Source organism: Eptatretus burgeri, chromosome 4 (assembly GCF_056783735.1).
Source record: "Eptatretus burgeri isolate ZD-2024b chromosome 4, Ebu_testis_v1, whole genome shotgun sequence".
NCBI lineage: Eukaryota > Metazoa > Chordata > Myxini > Myxiniformes > Myxinidae > Eptatretus > Eptatretus burgeri.
In genome coordinates this window covers 15,687,761-15,706,187 of record NC_140964.1, presented here as the reverse complement: position 1 = coordinate 15,706,187, position 18,427 = coordinate 15,687,761, and the positions used below count along the sequence as shown (strand labels likewise).

General features: G+C 44.5%; 1 protein-coding gene and 1 pseudogene across 2 annotated transcripts in view; one reads left to right on the top strand and one right to left on the bottom strand.

Annotated features, from left to right (window-relative positions):
• The first annotated feature begins 769 nt into the window (after nt 1-769).
• Nucleotides 770-18,427, top strand: part of EVX1 (even-skipped homeobox 1) — a 64,709-nt gene continuing 47,051 nt past the window's right edge. For both annotated transcript variants that reach the window (XR_015057082.1, XR_015057081.1), the window contains exon 1: nt 770-1,405. The gene's annotated coding sequence lies outside the window, so the exon portion shown is untranslated. The remainder of the gene's footprint in view (nt 1,406-18,427) is intronic.
• LOC147027528 (uncharacterized) lies at nt 11,125-12,957 on the bottom strand (annotated as a pseudogene).

The following is an 18,427-nucleotide window of genomic DNA, read 5'->3' as shown; positions in this document are numbered from 1 at the left end:
GAGACATACTTAGTTCCATTAAGAAGTACGTAATTAATAGGTGTCGGCCGACTAGTGTTCCAGTGGTACGTGGAATAGATGGATAACCAGGGAACCACTGGTAAGCAAGGATTTGTGTTCCAGTTGTACGTAATTAATAGATGTAGGCTTAATCGTGTTCCAAGTGGTAGGTAATTAGACGTACTCACGTTCCAATGGTAAGTAATTAAGACGTACTCGCATTCCAATGGTAAGTAATTAAGAGACATACTCGCGTTCCAATGGTAAGTAATTAAGAGACATTCTCACGTTCCAATGGTAAGTAATTAAGAGACTTACTCATGTTCCAATGGTAAGTAATTAAGAGACATTCTCATGTTCCAATGCCTAGTAGTTAAGAGACGTACTCATGTTCCAATGGTAAGTAATTAAGAGATCTACCCAATTCCAATGCTAAGTAATTAAGACACGTACTCACATTCCAATGCTAAGTAATTAAGAGACATACTCACATTCCAATGGTAAGTAATTAAGAGACATACTCACGTTCCAATGGTAAGTAATTTAGAGATGTACTCACCTTCCCATGGTACATAATTAGAAAACGTACGTCGTTCCAATAGTACTTTATTAATAGACGTACTCAGTTCCTATAGTATGTAATAATTAGTTGACGCACGAAGCCTGGTGTTAGTTTAACGGTTAAGCTGGCTTGCTTAAGATCTTGAGTTTGATCTTGAGTTTGATCTACTCTTCTGGTCTTGAGTTTGAGCCCCTGTTTCACCGTTAAATAACACCAGGTGGGGTTAACTCAAACTGTCATCCTTCCGGGGTCGCCAAAATGAGTACCAGCTTCCTGGAAAAAGGGACACTGCATCAGCGGCACAGCGATGACCCAGTCACACAGCAATAATGTAACCAGCCGCCAACAGGCTGCATACAAAATAAAGACAAAGTAGACGCACTCATGCTGCAATGCTAAGCAATTAATAGATGTCCTCAGATTTCAATAGTACGTAAATAATAGACATGCTTAAATTCTGTGTGGAATGACAGACAAACAAACATACATTTTTTTATTATTGTAGTATCTCACATGAACATTGAAGCCAAAAAAAGGTATTAAAGTTCAATCTAGTACTTAGTTGAAGCTTAACCTGTGTTTCCTTAAGTATTTAGCAAACTTTCAAAACCAAGAAAATACTGTCGTGCCATTCTCTGTACATTTTGTTTCAAAAACTTTTAATGACAAATGTCTCTGCCTTTTAATTACATTGACCTATACCGTGTGTGTGTGTGTGTGCGTGCGTGCGTGCGTGCGCGCGCGCGCGGTGTGAGTGTGTTTTCAGAGTCAATGCTTGTTAAAATCCGAGCACTGCATTACCTGTGGCCAAAGAATGCAAAGTTCTTGCAACTCGCTCTGCAGGTGAGATGGCGACCCTGAATGTCATGTTTCTGCTCGCCAACTACGTGTTTAGATGCTCTACGATCTCATTAAGGAGTGTTTGCCGATTACCATTTTCCTGCTGTCGTAGAATAATAAAAATGGTTCAATTTGAGAGAATAACCGATTTACTTGGTTTAAAAGTTGATAAAATCCACTTACTTGGAGCAAAAATCCGTGTTTGTTTAATCATCAAGCTGCCTGTTTTAAAATCACGTCTTTCCAGGTTTGAATAAGAAGAAATGTGAATGTAAGTTTAATGTGGTGGCCATACCCAGAGGGAATGGGTATCTACTAGGAAATATAAATACAAGTTATGTTATCTTCTACAGCAAGTTCCGCAAGTAAGTTGTTGAACGCACCATGAGCTGGCCTTCTCTCCACCAATGGCTATACCCACAGCCGCTTCTTTCTCCTGACATGCCATTGGCGATGTAACAATACCACTGCAAAAGCAGAAGTACTCAGATCTTTTAGAGTTCTCATCCCTCCCTGCATTTTGCGTAGTGTGAGGCAGTCTCTGACAAAACACGATTGTACAAGATTTGTCGCTGACGATGAAACTGTGGTTTTCTTTCATCAAAACAAGAGGTCAGGCATCAGACTTTAAGAGTGTGAAGAGAAAAGTCGTGAGATGGCGTAATGTTCAAATAAATTATAATAATTCTGCAAACATTAGAAACAACAAAGAGGAATTGTGTTCAATGTACAACATCTACAGTGAAGTATCATGGGAGATCGATCAAACGCAGGGGTGAAAACAAAACATCCATCCACCTTTGGTGACGGACGTAACTAGAATGGCACTCGATACAGCGCATGCTTCCTTCAGGCTGTAGAATTTACATTTTGTAACCATTCATAGGCCGAATCTGCATCCAGACCTTCACCAAAATCTTATCGGCTTGTTCTTGTCACCTCCCAAACTCATCCACCTAGTTTTGTCAAAACCCGTCTAAAACTTTTTGAGATATCGTGCTCCATTTCGTTTTTGGCTCTATCTCTCAATGGTAAAGAATCACTGAAAAAATTCTCGTATCCAGATCCTGGTATGGATTTTCACCAAAATCTAATCAGTTTGTCCTTTCTTGGACCTAAACAGTCTCCCCGACCTAGTTTCTTGGTGAGAAGGGTGTATGATATGGACACCCAGCAGGATGAAAAACAAAAACTGTCAAAGGGCGGAGTCAACGGCATTGTGAGCCAACGGCAATCCATATCTAGTGCCCAACTGTGTCTGCGGACGTCCTCCTAGAGTTGGTTTACTTTTTATGATGAAGTTGGTGGCAGGATTTGCACTCCAGCCACCTGAAAACCCTTCATTCCGCAAAACATACTAAAAGCATTAAAAAAAATTAATCTGAAAACCCACTCCGTGGGAGAACCTCCTGTGCAGCTGCCCTTCGCAGGGCAGCTCACCGGATGATGGGATTGGGGCAAAGCCTTCAGGACCCCCAATTTTGATGACAGGAGGGAAACCACGGGGTAACCTTCCCAGGTCAGATTGCAGGAGAGTGTGTCAGGGTGGTGCTGAGATGTCATCCACCAGACGGCGGTCTCCTTGGGTGAACTTGAGGCGGTCCCCTCAGGTGGGTGCCTGGAATGTCCTATCCCAAAGAGAGGATGATCACCTGTCTATGTTATCATCTGAGCTGAAGTGTTTGGACATCGGTATTGCAGCACTCTCTGAGGTTCGGAGACCGGATTGCAGCGACATCACGGCAGGTGATCACCTCCTATTGTTCTGGTCGATCTGATGGTTACCATGCCCAAGGAATTTCTGTATCTGTGTCCAAGAAGCTGACTCCAGTGATAATTGAAGTAACACCGGTCAACAAGTGTATTGTGAGACTAAGGATTCGTCACTCCATGGGTGTTATTTCCCTGGTTCTGTTTATGCTCCGACTGAGGTGAGTGATCTCCCTGTGAAGGACACATTCTATACCACACTCGAGTCTGTGGTTGATCAGTGCCCCAGGTGAGATACTCTTCTAGTCTTGGAGGATTTCAACGCATCGACTGGAACTGATAGGGATGGTTGTGAGACATGTGTTGGTCCCAGGATGGATCTGGAGCTGTGAACATGAATAGCACTAAGTTCCTTGACCTTGCAAGAAGTCATGGACTTAGGGTGGCTGTTTCATGGTTTCAGCGCCCACAAGCTCATCACTGGACTTGGTATTGCAATGCTGGCAGTGTGGCAAAGGAGATTGACAATGTGCTCATTGATGTTCGCTGGAGGATGATCCAGAACTGCAGGGTCGACAGGAGTGCTCAGTTCCTCAATACTGACCACAGGCTTGTTATAGTAACTCTCAAGTTTCAGCTTAAATCCAGGAGAATGGTACCATCCTAGCTTAGGCTGGATGTTGGCAAACTCAAGGATGATAGGGTAGCTGAGGAGTTTGCGAATAGGCTGAGTGGAGATTTGGGGGGACTGGGTGCTTTGGGGGAGCCTGAAGAGTTGTGGAGTGCCTTCAAGAACACCACCCTTGATGTTTCCGGTGGATGTCTTGGAACTCACCAGAGGGCGAAGAGGAACTTTGTCTCTCAAGGGACACTGGATACCATTGACCAGAGTCGCAGGGCCAGGCTGAATGGCAGAATTGAGCTGTTCAGGGAGCTGAGGTGTAAAACTGTATGTGCACTAAGAGTGGACAAGCAGGCCTATGTGCGAGGAATCTGTGAGGGGGTAGAGCATCATCGATAGTCAAGTAATTCTCGTCCTATTTACAGGGATATTTGTGCATTACGTTCCTCCAAGCCCCTTCCTCGGTGTACTGCAGTTAGAGCAGGGCATGGTGGGCTCTTGACAGATGAGTCCGAAGTGAAGGCCCGCTGGGCCGGTTACTTTGAGCAGCTGTATCAGGCTGATCCATCAGCTGTCGGATTGGATGCCAGGGGTGTTACTATTCCTATTGCTGACCCTCCAATCAACTCTGATCCACCGTCGTTTGTGGAAACACAGGCTGTGGTCAACCACTTGAAATGGGGGTGAAGCTCCTGGGATCTGTGACATCGATGCCAAACCTCGTGGCTGGTGGAAATGCTGCACTCGTGTCATTGCATGCAGTTCTGTGCTCTGCCTGGAACACAGGCATCATCCCAACTGACTGGAAGAGGGGTCTTCTTGTCCCTCTCTGGAAAGGGAAGGGGTGATCACCAAGACTGCAACTACTACCGAGGGGTGACGCTGCTCTCAGTGTCGGGCAAGGTCTTCAGTCGGATAATTATTGATAGGGTTCACCACCATCTGCTTGAGCACCAGCGTCCAGAGCAGTCAGGCTGTACTGTAAAGTGTTCGATTCGGTGAATCGGGATGCCCTCTGGAGGATTCTTGGTCTTCGTGGGGTGCCACCAAAACTGATCGATCTGATGTCTGAACTCTACTCTGGTACTGAGAGTGCTGTGAAGTGTGGTGGTTCCATCTCTGACTTATTTCCAATTGTTATTAGAGTTCCTCAGGGGTGTGTATTGGCCCCCACATTTTCAGCACTTGTATGGACTGGATTCTAGGGAGGATGTTGGAGAGATCAAGCTGCGTTGCATCGTTTGGGAATGTCAAGATCTCTGACCTTGATTTCACAGATGATGCAGTCATCTTTGCAGAAACTTTAGATATCCTTTTGGGGGCCCTCGAGGTGCTGAAATGAGGAGTTGGATCCACTGGGATTACAGGTTTCCTGGGTCAAAATGAAGATCCGGGCTTTCAATGACATCTTGGATACTGTTATCCTGTCTGTACCTGTTTGTGGCGAGGATGTTGAGGTCACATAGAGATTCACTTTCTTTGGCAGTGATATTCATGTCTCTGCTGGCTGTGAGCTAGAGGTCAACAGATTTCTGGGTCAGGCCTGGGGAGTCATGTATTCACTGGATCATGGGTTGTGGCGCTGCCGGTGCCTGTGCGGGGGGACGAAAGTCCGAGTCTTCAGGTCCTTGGTGCTTCCAGTCTTGGATTCTGACCAGAGATCTGAGACAGGGACCTCATTCCTTTGATACCAGGTCTCTTAGGAGAATCCTTGGCTATCGCTGGTCGGAGTGGACACTTTATTTCCAATGAGCAGTTGGATAGACTCAAATGAGATTTGTTACTTGAATAGTCCGTGAGCGTCAGCTGCGGCTGTGTGGACATGTGACTCGTTTTAATGATGCTGATCCGGCTCACCAGATTCTCTCAGCGAGGGAGTCTCGTGAGTCAAGGAGGCCAATGGGCCGAGCACGTGCCTCGTGGTTGTAGCAGGTTGATCAGCATCTCAAGGAGATGGGGATGGTCCAGATATCTGCCTGGGGGATTGCCAGACGGAGGCCCCTGAAGTAACGGCGGAAAGTGGACGCAGCGATGCGCTGCTCCAGCGCATGCTCCCATACCTTACCTGACCTGATGCTATACATGACATCTTTCATGTTGCTTGCGAAATCGAAGATTTGCAAGTATATTGGTTGGTCTCATTTGTTATTAGTCCCTGTTGAACTGAGTCTGACACTGGAGCTTATGGATTGGGTCTCATGGATCCGTCCATCCGCAGCCATACATTGGACAAGTATGGACTAATTTTGTTCAAACTTCCCACAAAGATATTACATGATGGCATGCACATGCACATCACTTTGTTTCGCAAATTGATCAAAGATGGCCGACTGGGAACCATTGTAAAAACCCGATGTTCAACAGGTCCTCAACCATTTCTCGGACATGCATTTACCGGTCTTGTTCAAACTTAGCACACAGATGATGAATGATGGCTTGCGCATGTTAATTTTTTTTGAGATAAAATCCAAGATGGCCGACTGGTGGCCATGTTGTTTCTTAAACGTGTCCCCCAACCGTTTCTCGGACTTGCATGTCAGATTTTGTTCAAACTTGGCAAAAGCACAGTACATGATGGCAGATAAGTGCACCTCACTTTATTTTGCGATCTGATCAAGGATGGCCGACTGATGGACTAGTGACCATTTTAGTTGTAAATAAATATGCGCTGGCCCTCTAACTCCGTACAGCAAAATTACAAAAACCACATGGGCTATAACATGTTATGTCTGTTTTACTTGTTCTGTCTGTCAGTCTGTTTGTTTGTCAATCGCTAACAGGTCACATTTTTACTCTGATCTTGATGAAACTTCACCACCTGGAAGAGGTAGTGACATGCTGGAAACCCATTGTGCTTGAGGTCAATAGGTCAAAAGGTCAAGGTCATAAATCGTCAATTTTCAACCAATTGACTTCATATCAAATATCTATGCATATACCATATGTAAAACTGAAAACACGGGTGGACGGTGAACCCTCCTCAAGATGAAGTCTTGGTCTACCTCTGATTATGTCTATTAATTATGCACAGTTTGAACGTGAGTTGGACTGAGTACGTACATTAATTACTTATTAAATTATTGGACTATTTATGTATGTATGTATATATATATATATATATATATATATATATATATATATATATATATATATATATATATATATATATATTATATCTTGTCGAGGGGGTGACCGGGTTCAAATCCTACTCCTGACAGCAGTTGTCGCAGGGGTTCTGGGGTTCGAATCCCACAACGTAAATTTATGGTTGCCAGGTGGTTCAAATCTATCATCCTCCCGGGAGGTCAAGAGGTCTTTATTCCGAGAAGGCAGACACGCTCATTGACATGGATTTTAGCGCGCGCTCTCAGGGTATGGCTGAGGCAATGCTGCTGTGTGGGGGAAGACAACAGAGCCCAGTGAGGGTAATAGCGGACGGAGGAGTACTCGGAATAGAACGGAAGGATGATTACAGAGGATGGACAGCAGAGGGGGTTTGATCCACAAACCCCACTACAAATACATGAAATGTGATTTATTTATAAGGGAATACATTTAATGAAACACAATTATTTATAAGGACAATAATGAAGGTGAAATGAAACGAAGAGAATAAATAACTTCTATGATCGAAGCCTCGCACACACAGATGCAAACACAGACAAAGGGTTGACAAATGAAAACTAGAACTACATTGTCGATGGCACACCATCGCATATTCCCACGCGCACTGCTTTGTCCCATTAACCCTAGGTGAAATTTTATCTTGCAAAATGGATTGACTATTCTTTTCTATTTGATGTGCTTTATAACCAAGGACTTACTATGTTTACTAAATCAGAAATCATTGCAAGCATGTCAGCATTTCATGAAACATTAATTTAACACTGTCCAGCAATATAGAACTGTGCATCAATTTAATCATAGGAATGAACTGTGTATAATATTAATTATTCATAATCAATTAGATAAATACAGTAAAACCTAAGACTGTTTGTTACTCATGGGGGCCACATAAGTAAGTTCTTGATAAAAGAATTTACCATGTACAATGGTAAATGCACTTAAAAATAAAAATCATCCCCCATGACCCCACCCCCTCTGGCCCGGCCCCTAGGGGTCATATCAAAAATCCGACAGTGTTGTGCACTTCCCCATACATATATCGACTATGTCCCAAAGTTTCAAGTTCCTATTTCAAACGGTGTAGGAGGAGTTACAGGGTAAGACAGATGGATGTACGGACGGACGGACGGACGGACGGACGGCGGAGACAATCACATTATTCCCGCTTTTCTTCGAAACCGCGGGAATAATAAAAAAAAACCTTTTTTAAATACACTGGTACTCAGCCTGGCCAAGGGCTGGCCCTCGTCGATCTGGTGTTGGGGAGCTTCGTCCAGTATGTGTACTTGCAAGCAAAATGGCGCCGTCTCTTGTCCAGCCAGGGAAGAAGGCGCCTCCACCATCCACGTGCACACGCAGGCAGAATAGCACTTCACTTGTAGCAGCTTTCCACACTCTACACACGCAGATCTGGCCGACACCTCCTCAATTGGCTCTGCTCAATCTGCTCTGCTCGATCACTCCAGACGTGCATTCTTCCCTGCTCAAACCCAGGAAGGCGGGGCTTCTCCTTCTGTGGGATGGCTTGGAATATAAAAACATAGAGAAAAATCACAGAGCGTAATCACGTACAGCAGAACTTATATTTACTCTCAAAGCTAATTTACACCTCACTTCCCCTCGTGTGGTGACACGTAACACTTAAGCTGACAGATTCCCTGACTTATTTACTTCTACCCATCCACGGACCATGCTACACTTTACAATCATATCCGTACTATTAAATCAGTTCATCTACCCCCATAATCATAACACAGCCCCCTCCCCGGAACTGAAGCTCCTGCAAGGTTCAATGCAGGTGTTACCATTCCGGCCTTCCCACTTACTGACTCACACCTAATTAGCTTATGAAATAAATTAAAAGGGGTTGTGGGAAGTGAGCCGTAGCTAAATTACCTATTCCCCTTTACGTTTTTACACCCCTTAAGCACAACTCAAATATTGCAAAACTCTTCGTTCTTCGCTCCTAACTCCTGGGGCGATAGAAAATTTCAGAAAATACACACTAAAACCGACTATAATGGATAAAACTTTAACCAATTTTTTTTAACTTTCATGTCTGTACAACCCCCCTTCTAAAGATTACGTTCATCGGTGGATGCCACAATACCCAATATGACCTGTGGAACTGGCCCAATTTGCCTATCCAAATTTCCACAAGCTCTGCCTCCCCAGTACAGGTTAGTGACATGGATTTAGTGAACCTTCCTCACCCATTCATACATTAACCCAATATCAATCATTCATCCCAACCCTGCAAGACCATGGCTTTAATGTTGTTACACACATGCGTGATCCTCAACTGAGCAGAGGGGAGTTACCATACAACAAAAATGATGGGGTGGGCTCTTCTGGTTGTGGTATCCGCAGTCCAAAGCCAAGTTGCTCTACTTACGACTTCTTCGCCTGCCCCCCCCCCCCCCATTTCAACTATTCGGTCCCTGACAGCCAAGCAGTTCCTTTGCTGTACACCCCATCGGGGATTGTCTCCACACATCCAGGCTCTCACGGCCTCATACAGGTCACCAGGGGTCTCTGGTCGCCCAATCAGACCTCCCCTTCCAACGGGTCTCTATTTCCAGACACCACCAGCTACCAAGGACAAATTACCTCAGTGGGGGCTGCAGTCACTGCTCCTCCAGAGCTTGATCTATTCCTGCGGTCCCACATATCTTTCCCACCCACACAGTCCAACATCTCATCACCTCCCCTGTTGTCATTCAATTCTCAACAATGCAATGCAAAAATAGTGATCATGTTCCTATACTGCCATGACCTGCTTACATGTTATTACTGACATTCATTCTTGAAACAATTCAATTAATTACACATAACAGACATCAATTCCACAGACAATTTTGGTTTCAAAACCAATCCCTTGACTGACCATTGAGTCACTCTTGCTCGCTCTCATCCAATTAAGCATGTCCCAATTTCTAGCAAAACTGAACCCTTGGGACAGTTAGCATCCAGGCACCTTATCCTAAGTGAAAGTTGTCGCAGGTTAGTCGGGTCTAAAAGTGTCATCCACCCCTTCTCACTTTTGTCGCACCCTTCCGATCCACCCAGGAGTCTCCTGACCCTGATAGTGAGTCAATCTATCTCCATGGACTATCTGTGGAAGGGTATGCGGGCCCATCTGAATCTTGAAAACCACATCAATCACTTGTCGAAGCACCACCTTGGGGCCCTTCCAGGGTGAGGTAAGTGTTGGACATACCCCCCTTTTCCTCCGGAGCCAGTAAAGCCAAATAAGGTCTCCAGGAAGAAAACGGGGTGTATGAGCCCGGATATCATATTTCAATTTCATGTGTGAGGAAGCCGAGCCAATTTGCTTCCTCACAAACTCGTGAGCCATTTCCATGCTCCGATGTTCGGCCCTCTTCAAAGCGTGTCATCATGTCCTGGACTCCCTCGGGCCAAACAATTTCCCCCAAATTTCCCTTTTCGTCCGGCTGTGCTGGCAGGCATGTGGATCCACCTCCTCCGGCGACCTCTATTACTCTGCTACTCCACTACTCAACTACACTTGGCGACGACAGCTCCGCTCCTTACCGTGCGAGGGCTATCGGACACGTTCAGCACGTGGATGGCCAACATTGGCCCACGAATGTCCACCAGGGTGTGACCCACCATCAGTCCTTCGGCACCCTGTGAGGACCATGGCTCCACTAGTCCCAGCTGACCAATGTGATGAGCACCTGCTGCCAACTCTGCCATTACCAAGACCTCAGACCTGGGAGGCACTGTTACAGTGCGTGGAACCTGCAGCCATGTCCGCTGCACCTCCTCATCATCCCCCACAGAGGCTGCAGACCAACTGCAGCCTCTCAGTAACCAACCACATATGGCCCCGCCCAAGGTCTAGCTGGCAGTCGTGTTCCACCAGGAAACAGTCCCAGGAGACAATGGTCACACACCTCGGCCACCCATACCACCACATTGACCTCCAGACCGCCCAAATCCATCCTCACAACCCCACGCCCCAATATTGGAGCTGTCACCCCCAAAACCAGTTGAAGGCTGTGTCCTACTAATCTATCAATTTTATCCCAGCCTCCAACCCACTGGTGTAATACATTCCTATTTATAATGGTGTCACTGGCCTCAGTGTCCACCACAGCCTCACAAAATTCCCCCTCAATTTTGCATCCATCCCTCAAATTACCCATGCCAATTCTTCTGCAATTCACCATCTTCACCAAAGAAGGGCGCTTCTCCAAACACTTCCCAGCCAAGTATGGCCCTGTATGCTCAGACCGCTCTAGTTTCCCGGACAACCCGCAGCGGCTGCCGGGCCCACCCTAGGCAGTGACCCCCTCTCCAGACCCTGTGATCCGATGGGAGGTCCTCCCCTCTCCGGGCTGTGAGGCCTGCTCGGAGGTCTGTATATGGGTGGGTTCTGACAGTATCACTGCATGTGCCCTCATCTCCCACATGTGAAACAACTCCCCATAAATGGACCCTTCAGAAATCCAGATGGAGCACCTCGCTCAAATCCCAGGCCAACCTGATGAGGGTTGGGCTGCCCCGTTGGCGACCCCAGATCGCATCGCTGTGACTCACCTGCTGCAAATTTCCCCTTAATCACATCTGACAGCTGCCTGCTGATCCCTCTTCGCATCCGGATAATGCTCGATTCCTCCTGCCTCTCTTCCTCATCCCGTACCTCCACCTGTCGCACCGTTACTGACGGCCTGTCTGATACGCAGTTCGACTTCCTCAAAAAAGTCAGTCCCTCTGCATACTCAGCCGCTCGGTACACAGAGGTCAGACCCTGCAGTTCCACTTGGATTCGGACCTCGGAATCAGGAAGAGCAGCCGTAAATCTTTCTGTCGCAATCTTGGCCCACATCTCTTTGTCAGTCCGATATGCAGTCCTCACAGATTGGTATACATCCTGGGCAAGGTCCTGTAACGTTTCGCCAGGTTTCATTTTATGATGCTGCAACTGCGCCTGAATCAGATCGCACCTCGCATCCATCCCAAACCTCTGGATCAAGGCGTCGCAAATGCCCTCACTCGTCCATGTATCCTCTGGGACCATGTTTAAAACGTCGGCGGCTGGGCCCCGCAGTTTCGTCACCAGATTTCCCATGCGCTCTTGTTCCCCCCAACCATTGAGCTGAGACATGCATTTCAATTGTGTCAGGAAAGCCTCGAGACTTCCTGACCCATCAAAATGTACTCAGAGGGATGACACTGTTTTTTAAAACTCTTCTCCCCATCCCTCCATATCCAATTCCAGCTCAGGGCCAAGGCACCCCCCACCCAATATTGTATTTGACTTGGGAGCCTCTGATGCCCAAATGCAATTTGAGGTGGGGGTCCCCTGAGTCATTTTAATCTCGTCCTGCATCTGCCTATTGGTCCGACTCACTTTGTCTCGCAGATTCTGTTGGACCCAAGCAACCTTTGCCTCAATGTTACTGTCCACAATGTTCAGCCACTCATGTAACATCTCATCCAACCTGTCCCCATTAAATTGCGGCTCCCATGGGCCTCTATCAGTTAATGCCCGCTCTTGTTCTGCTACACGGACCCCCATATTTTGCACCTCTTCAGTCAAAGCACCACTCTGGCACTTACAAAATCTCATTTCCTCCTTTCTGCCATTGCTTTATGGCCTCCATGTCCTTGTTTACTTGGTCAATTCTTTTATTTGTGGACTCAATTTCTTCTTCCAACTTTTCTCCCATCCTGACCATGTATCCTGACCTGGATTTGTCCCTCTTCTATTTTTCCCAATATTTCTTCCCTCCTACTCAAATCCTTCTGCCGTTTTCGTTTCCATTTCTCCAAAATGGGCCACCAATTCAGTCTCAAATTCTCTCAGTCTGTCCTCCATTCGGAGCTCTGCCTCTTCCTCCACTTTCCCAACTCGTACCTCCAGTTCCTGTATTATTCCTTTCTTAATTTTGTTCATTTGATCAGTGATGCCTTTGATTTCCCCTTCAATTTTTCCTTCCAATCGTCCATTCATTTCTTTCATTTCATTCCTTTGTTCATTCATTTTGTTTTCCATTCCATTCATTTTCCGCATCAAATCTTTCCTTTGCTCACTCATTAACTGTTTTAACATGACCTGGAGAGTCATCGCACCCGCTCCTCTGTGTCATTCTCTCCCACTGTGGAGGAAGGGGGACCTATGCTTGAGACCGGGGAGACTCCCATCCTCTTATTATCACTCAATTCTCCCCCCTCCTCCCCACCCTCCCTCCCCCCGGACTCACTTCCTTCAATAGGATCACTATCTAGTACAATCATCGACATTTCGTGCTCATCCGCCATTTCACGCACGCGTCCAATCTCCCCAGACGAAAATTATTTATTATACTTTGTACCTCGATTCCTCCGACCACCTCCCTCTCAATGGTAGAGACGTGATGAAGGGAATTTAAATTCCCAATTATTTTATTTACTTATTTATTTTTTAAAGCTTAGCTCGCTCCGAGCCCAAATGTCATGGTCCCGATAGATTCAAGAATCCCTCCGCGATGCCAAATGGCGTGATGAGGGTGGGGGGCTCGAAAAATCCCTCTCTTGACACCAATTGTGGTAGAGGTGGCCGGGTGCGAACCCGCTCCTGACGGCAGTTGGCGCAGGGGTGTTAGGGTTAGGGTTAGGTTAGGGGCGAATGGGACAAGGACAGAAGTTGTGGGACAAGGACGAATCAATTCGATTTTGGTGAATATACAAATCCGGACCTGGAGACGAGAATTTTTTAATTTTTAAGTTATATTCACTATTGAGAGATGGGGCCAAAAATAATACATAGCATGACATTTCAAAAAAGTTGTGGATGAGTAATGACAAAACTACGTGGATGAGTTGGTCAGGTGACAAGAACAAGCTGATTCAATTTTGGTTCAGTTCCAGCATATCAGTTGGATACAAACCGTAAACTGTTCAGCCTGGTGGAGGTATTCTTTCTACCGAGTACCGTTTTAAGTACATTTGGTTTTACTAATGTTGCAGCTGCATTGAAATGAGATGCCCCTGAAACTTGCTCAAACTTTTGTTAACAATGAAGTCATTCATAATTACCCAACAAGAGAAGATGATATGTACCATTCATAACAAACATGAACTTCCTTTGTAAACTAAACTATTACTTATAATGGACAAAAGTTATGGAATTTGCTTAAAGTGAGCCAGAGGGAAACCATTGGTGTTAATAGCTGAAAAATCAATCTCAAAATTTTATTATTACAGAAGCATATGACAAATCGACGTAGTAATCACTGGTAATAAATGAGTAATGAGTGATATTGTGATGCTAATGAAAAGTATTGCATACCAGCTGATTCCTCCTCCCACACCACCATTCTCAATTTGCGTTATTTTCTGTTTACCTTCTTTCTGATTAGCTTCGATTTATCCACCAACTTGTTATTCTCATAATAAGTATCTTATTTCTGTCTTATTTTGAACTACAATTCATTGTTAGAAGGACCTGGATTTGTACAAGCCATGCTTTTACTCAGGTTTCTCCACTGTTCTCATAATAACATGTATGTTTCTTGTGTTGTGTTTCTTTGATTGATTCAAGAGTGTAAATAAAAAAACTGATCCGAACTGAACTGATACGCAGCATTTAAAAAGGATATGGCAAGGACAAACAACCAAAGGTTGGCAACCATTATGCAGGCTTGTTTGGCTTAATGGTCTCCTCCAGTGATAAAGTTCCTTGTACGAGACATTTTTGGCCTTGTAAGTGATATAAACAAGTGGAAGTTAAACAACTTGCCAGGAATGGGGATATTAAACAGACAATGACCATTATTTGAGAATCCAACATTGTGCACAGCAGCATGAAAACAATATATAATATGTAAAATAATGTCTTTATGTATCTACAAAAGATGAGATACAAGATAATTCTTTAAAACTTCTGATTTTATGTTGTTTTTTCAATAACAAACGTATTGTATCGTTATAATAAATTGATCAGTTGCAATTGTTTTATTGTTTGGCACTCCTGCGCCACATTGGCAATCCTCGTATGTCTTCGTAAGTATTTCCAAAACCATTAATAAGAATCAACCAATCAGTTTTTTTTTCTTCTTTCAGGAAATTAAATCGGTGAAAGATTCATGATTCAGTAGTATAATCGTCGCTGTCTCAGGCCCTTCGATATATGTGAAGACCTTACGCAAAACCTCTTCAATGCCAGGGGAAAAAAATCAATCGATTTTTAAATTGGATGGGGTTTGACAAACAACCAAATCTCATCCAATATCTTTTCGATTCATGGAGTCCATCTGCTAATCTGACATCTTGTTTCGAAATGCAAAAGCTGTGTTGCAGGGTCAAGGTCAAATGTGACATATGACACCAAGGTCGTTTCTGTCATGAGGTCAGACTCCGTAGATTCATACATGGTTTGTCAAAGGGTCATCCATCTTCGAGATACATGTCTCCAATGAAATGTATAATTAGGTTAAAAATGGCAATCGTTGCTTTCCCAGACGTGATAGATAAGGCATTTGTTCTTCATTCAATGTTACAAATTTACTGGTTGGAAAAACACATGCTGCTTGCTTCTTGCAGATTATCATTTAGATTAATACAGTGAAAACGATGAAACAGACATCATTTATGACCAAATTTATATCAATCAAAAACTGGCTTCATGCATGTTATGAATGTTATTGAAATGATCTATGATGGCAAATAATAATAAAAGTCAAAAGATATTGGTTAAAAGTCCCATACTGGGCAATTGTTATTTCAAAAGTTGGTAATACAAATGAATAATAATTTTTTTAAATGATTTTGGCTGAAGGCCATATTAAATTATATGATCTAAAAGTTTAGTTTCCATTCCCAATGTAAAAAGCATTCCCATTTTTTGTTCATATGAAGCAATATAATCAAAAGTGTTCAAACTCACTGATATAAGCACTGTCTTAAAAAAGATATTATATATATATATATATATAGTTACAGCAATGATGCTGGCCAAAAGGCCAAGATGCTGTGAACCAGATTCAGGGCCTTCCATTCATCCATCAAGACCAAACACGGTGCAGAGGATCAATGCTGCCAAAGCAGTCTCCTGGGCTATTGGGCACAATTCCAGACAGGTTGCCACTCTAACACAGGATATTCAAATGGCTCAATCATCCCAGCAAGCTGGTACTTATTTTGCTGACCTCAGAAGGATGACAGGCTGAGTCAACACAAGCCGGTATTAATTCAACAACCAAGCAGGATTTGAACTCAGGACCCAAGGATCCAAAGCCCACCACTCCTAACCATTAAGCCAACATCAGGAATGATTAAGGGCCTTGCTTCGTCTATAATGGGTTCAATTGGAGCACTGGGTGGCGCTGGGCACCTCGCCTCTCCAGGGTCCGAATCAAAGATGGAACACTGTCTGAATAACTCAAAAGATACCCAGTGGATTTGAAATATGTTTTAAAATGGGGATGGAAGAGGACAGGAGTGCAAACAATTACAATAGGACAACACGTATAATTAATCAATGGAAAACACACCGCGTGAAATCGAATGGGCGGGAACCTTAATTACCTAACTGAAGATCTCGATCAAATGACAGAGAGGACAAGAACAGAGGGCACACAAGACAATGGAGCTCTGTATTGTGGCCCGTTCGGGTGGGTGAAGTCCACTGGTGTTTGCATTCGCAAGTCCTCTTGCCTGAACGCCCTTCAGGCTTTTTATCAATTCTGCCTATGTCCCGCCCCGTGACGTTTAATAGCTCTGCCCACTTGGCACTCATTGGTTGGTCAAGCGTCACTCAAGCCGAAACCCCAACCCGAAGGTTCTCAGTTAATTTTGAAGGTTTGAGGGACTGCAAGAGCATGCCTGAACTCATACTCTTGTCTGCTTGCAAGGCCACTTGTCTGCTATCTTTTAAAAGAACATAGGCAGATTTACAGTGGTTAAAACAATAACAAGGGATTATGGAAAAGCGGTTTAAGATACAACCATTGTGAGGGGAGGCATGGTATTTACCTATTCTTAGCCCGGAGAAGTCATTTCCGCAAAAATATATTAACATAAGATCTGGCAGGATGGCCTAGAGATACGCACACTTGGCTGTAAGCTGTCTAGCTTGGCTGTAAGTTGGCAAAATGAGCACCAGTGTACTGGTAATAGAGGCATAGCTGCGGCATCAGCGACATAGCCTCGCCCCTAACCAATGCAACCAGCAGCCAAAAACGCTGTACATGAAGGGAACAGGCTGGGTGATTATGCAGTGTGTGCCGTCTCTTGGATGGATATTAAACTGGATGTCCTGTCTGCCAAAATTTAGTTGGTGGATGTCAAAGATCCTATGATGTCCTTGTAAAGAGTAGGTGAGTTATTGCTGCCACCCTTGCTTAATTCAAAATTCCTTCCTGGGATGGAATGGCAACCCATTCAGGTTTGTAACCCCAGCTTAATGAACTGCTTTGACAGCACTGCCACTCTGTGTTGAGCATGCTTCAATGTATATATATTTAAATAGCAGAGAGAAGAAAAGACAATGTCAGAGCTTTTCGTCTTGCAGCACGTTAGGACACACACAAGAATACCGGATATGCAAATGCAAGAGAAAACAATTTATTTTCTCAGACAGTTGGGGATTGGTTCTTTGGGCTGTTACTGACACAAACATACACATCGTGGCCTAGAGGCGCCGAGGAAACCTGAGACCTACCATTTTAATGGATCAAGGTCAGAACAAATGCACTGTTTGCACAAACTCTTTTTGTTTGCAAAGAACAGGAGCTCATGTGTGTCTAAATGTGGCTTCAGAACATGTGAATGTACTTCAGTCTGAGCATGTGCCACAATCTGGAACCATTCAGCATGATCGTCTGGGGCACATTCAGGACTGATGACACATGTCATTTCCATCTGGAACGTGAATGTCTGGACACTGCTCGCTGCCTGAAGACCAACCCAGACATATTTATCTGTAAATCTGATAAAGGATCCGGAGTAGTTGTTCTGAACAAGCGCAATTACGTGGAAATGATGCTTGAGGTTCTGAACGACGAAACAAAGTTCAAATTGCTTGGTAATGTGGCTCACCGCGACCGCACAACTGCACTTGAACGGAAATTGCAAACATGTTTATTGCAATTGTGCAAAAGTAAAGAACTCCGACATTAAGTATATGAGCGGATCCGTTCACATGGTTCACAGTGTCCTCGGATCTGCAGGTTGCCCAAAATATATAAAGAAGGCATCCCACTATGTCTGATCCTATTGATGTTCTGTGCAACATCACATGTTCTGTGCAACGGTTCTGTGCAACATGAACTCTTCAAGTGGTTGAGTGAATTATTGCAACCTGTTCTTGAGGAATTCTCTGAGTATATAATCAAAGATTCGTTCTCGTTTTGCTAAAACCATGCGTAAATTGGAGCGGGACCAGAATGCTGTGACTATGTCGTCCTTTGACATATCCAGCCTGTTCACGAACATTCCTCTCCAAGAAAGCATGAATGTATGTATGTACTGCATCGCTGTTTCATAGCAACCTCGAACCATCTATCTCTGAAGCAGTCTTTGTGGAACTCATGAACGTGGCAACACGAGCAGTGGAG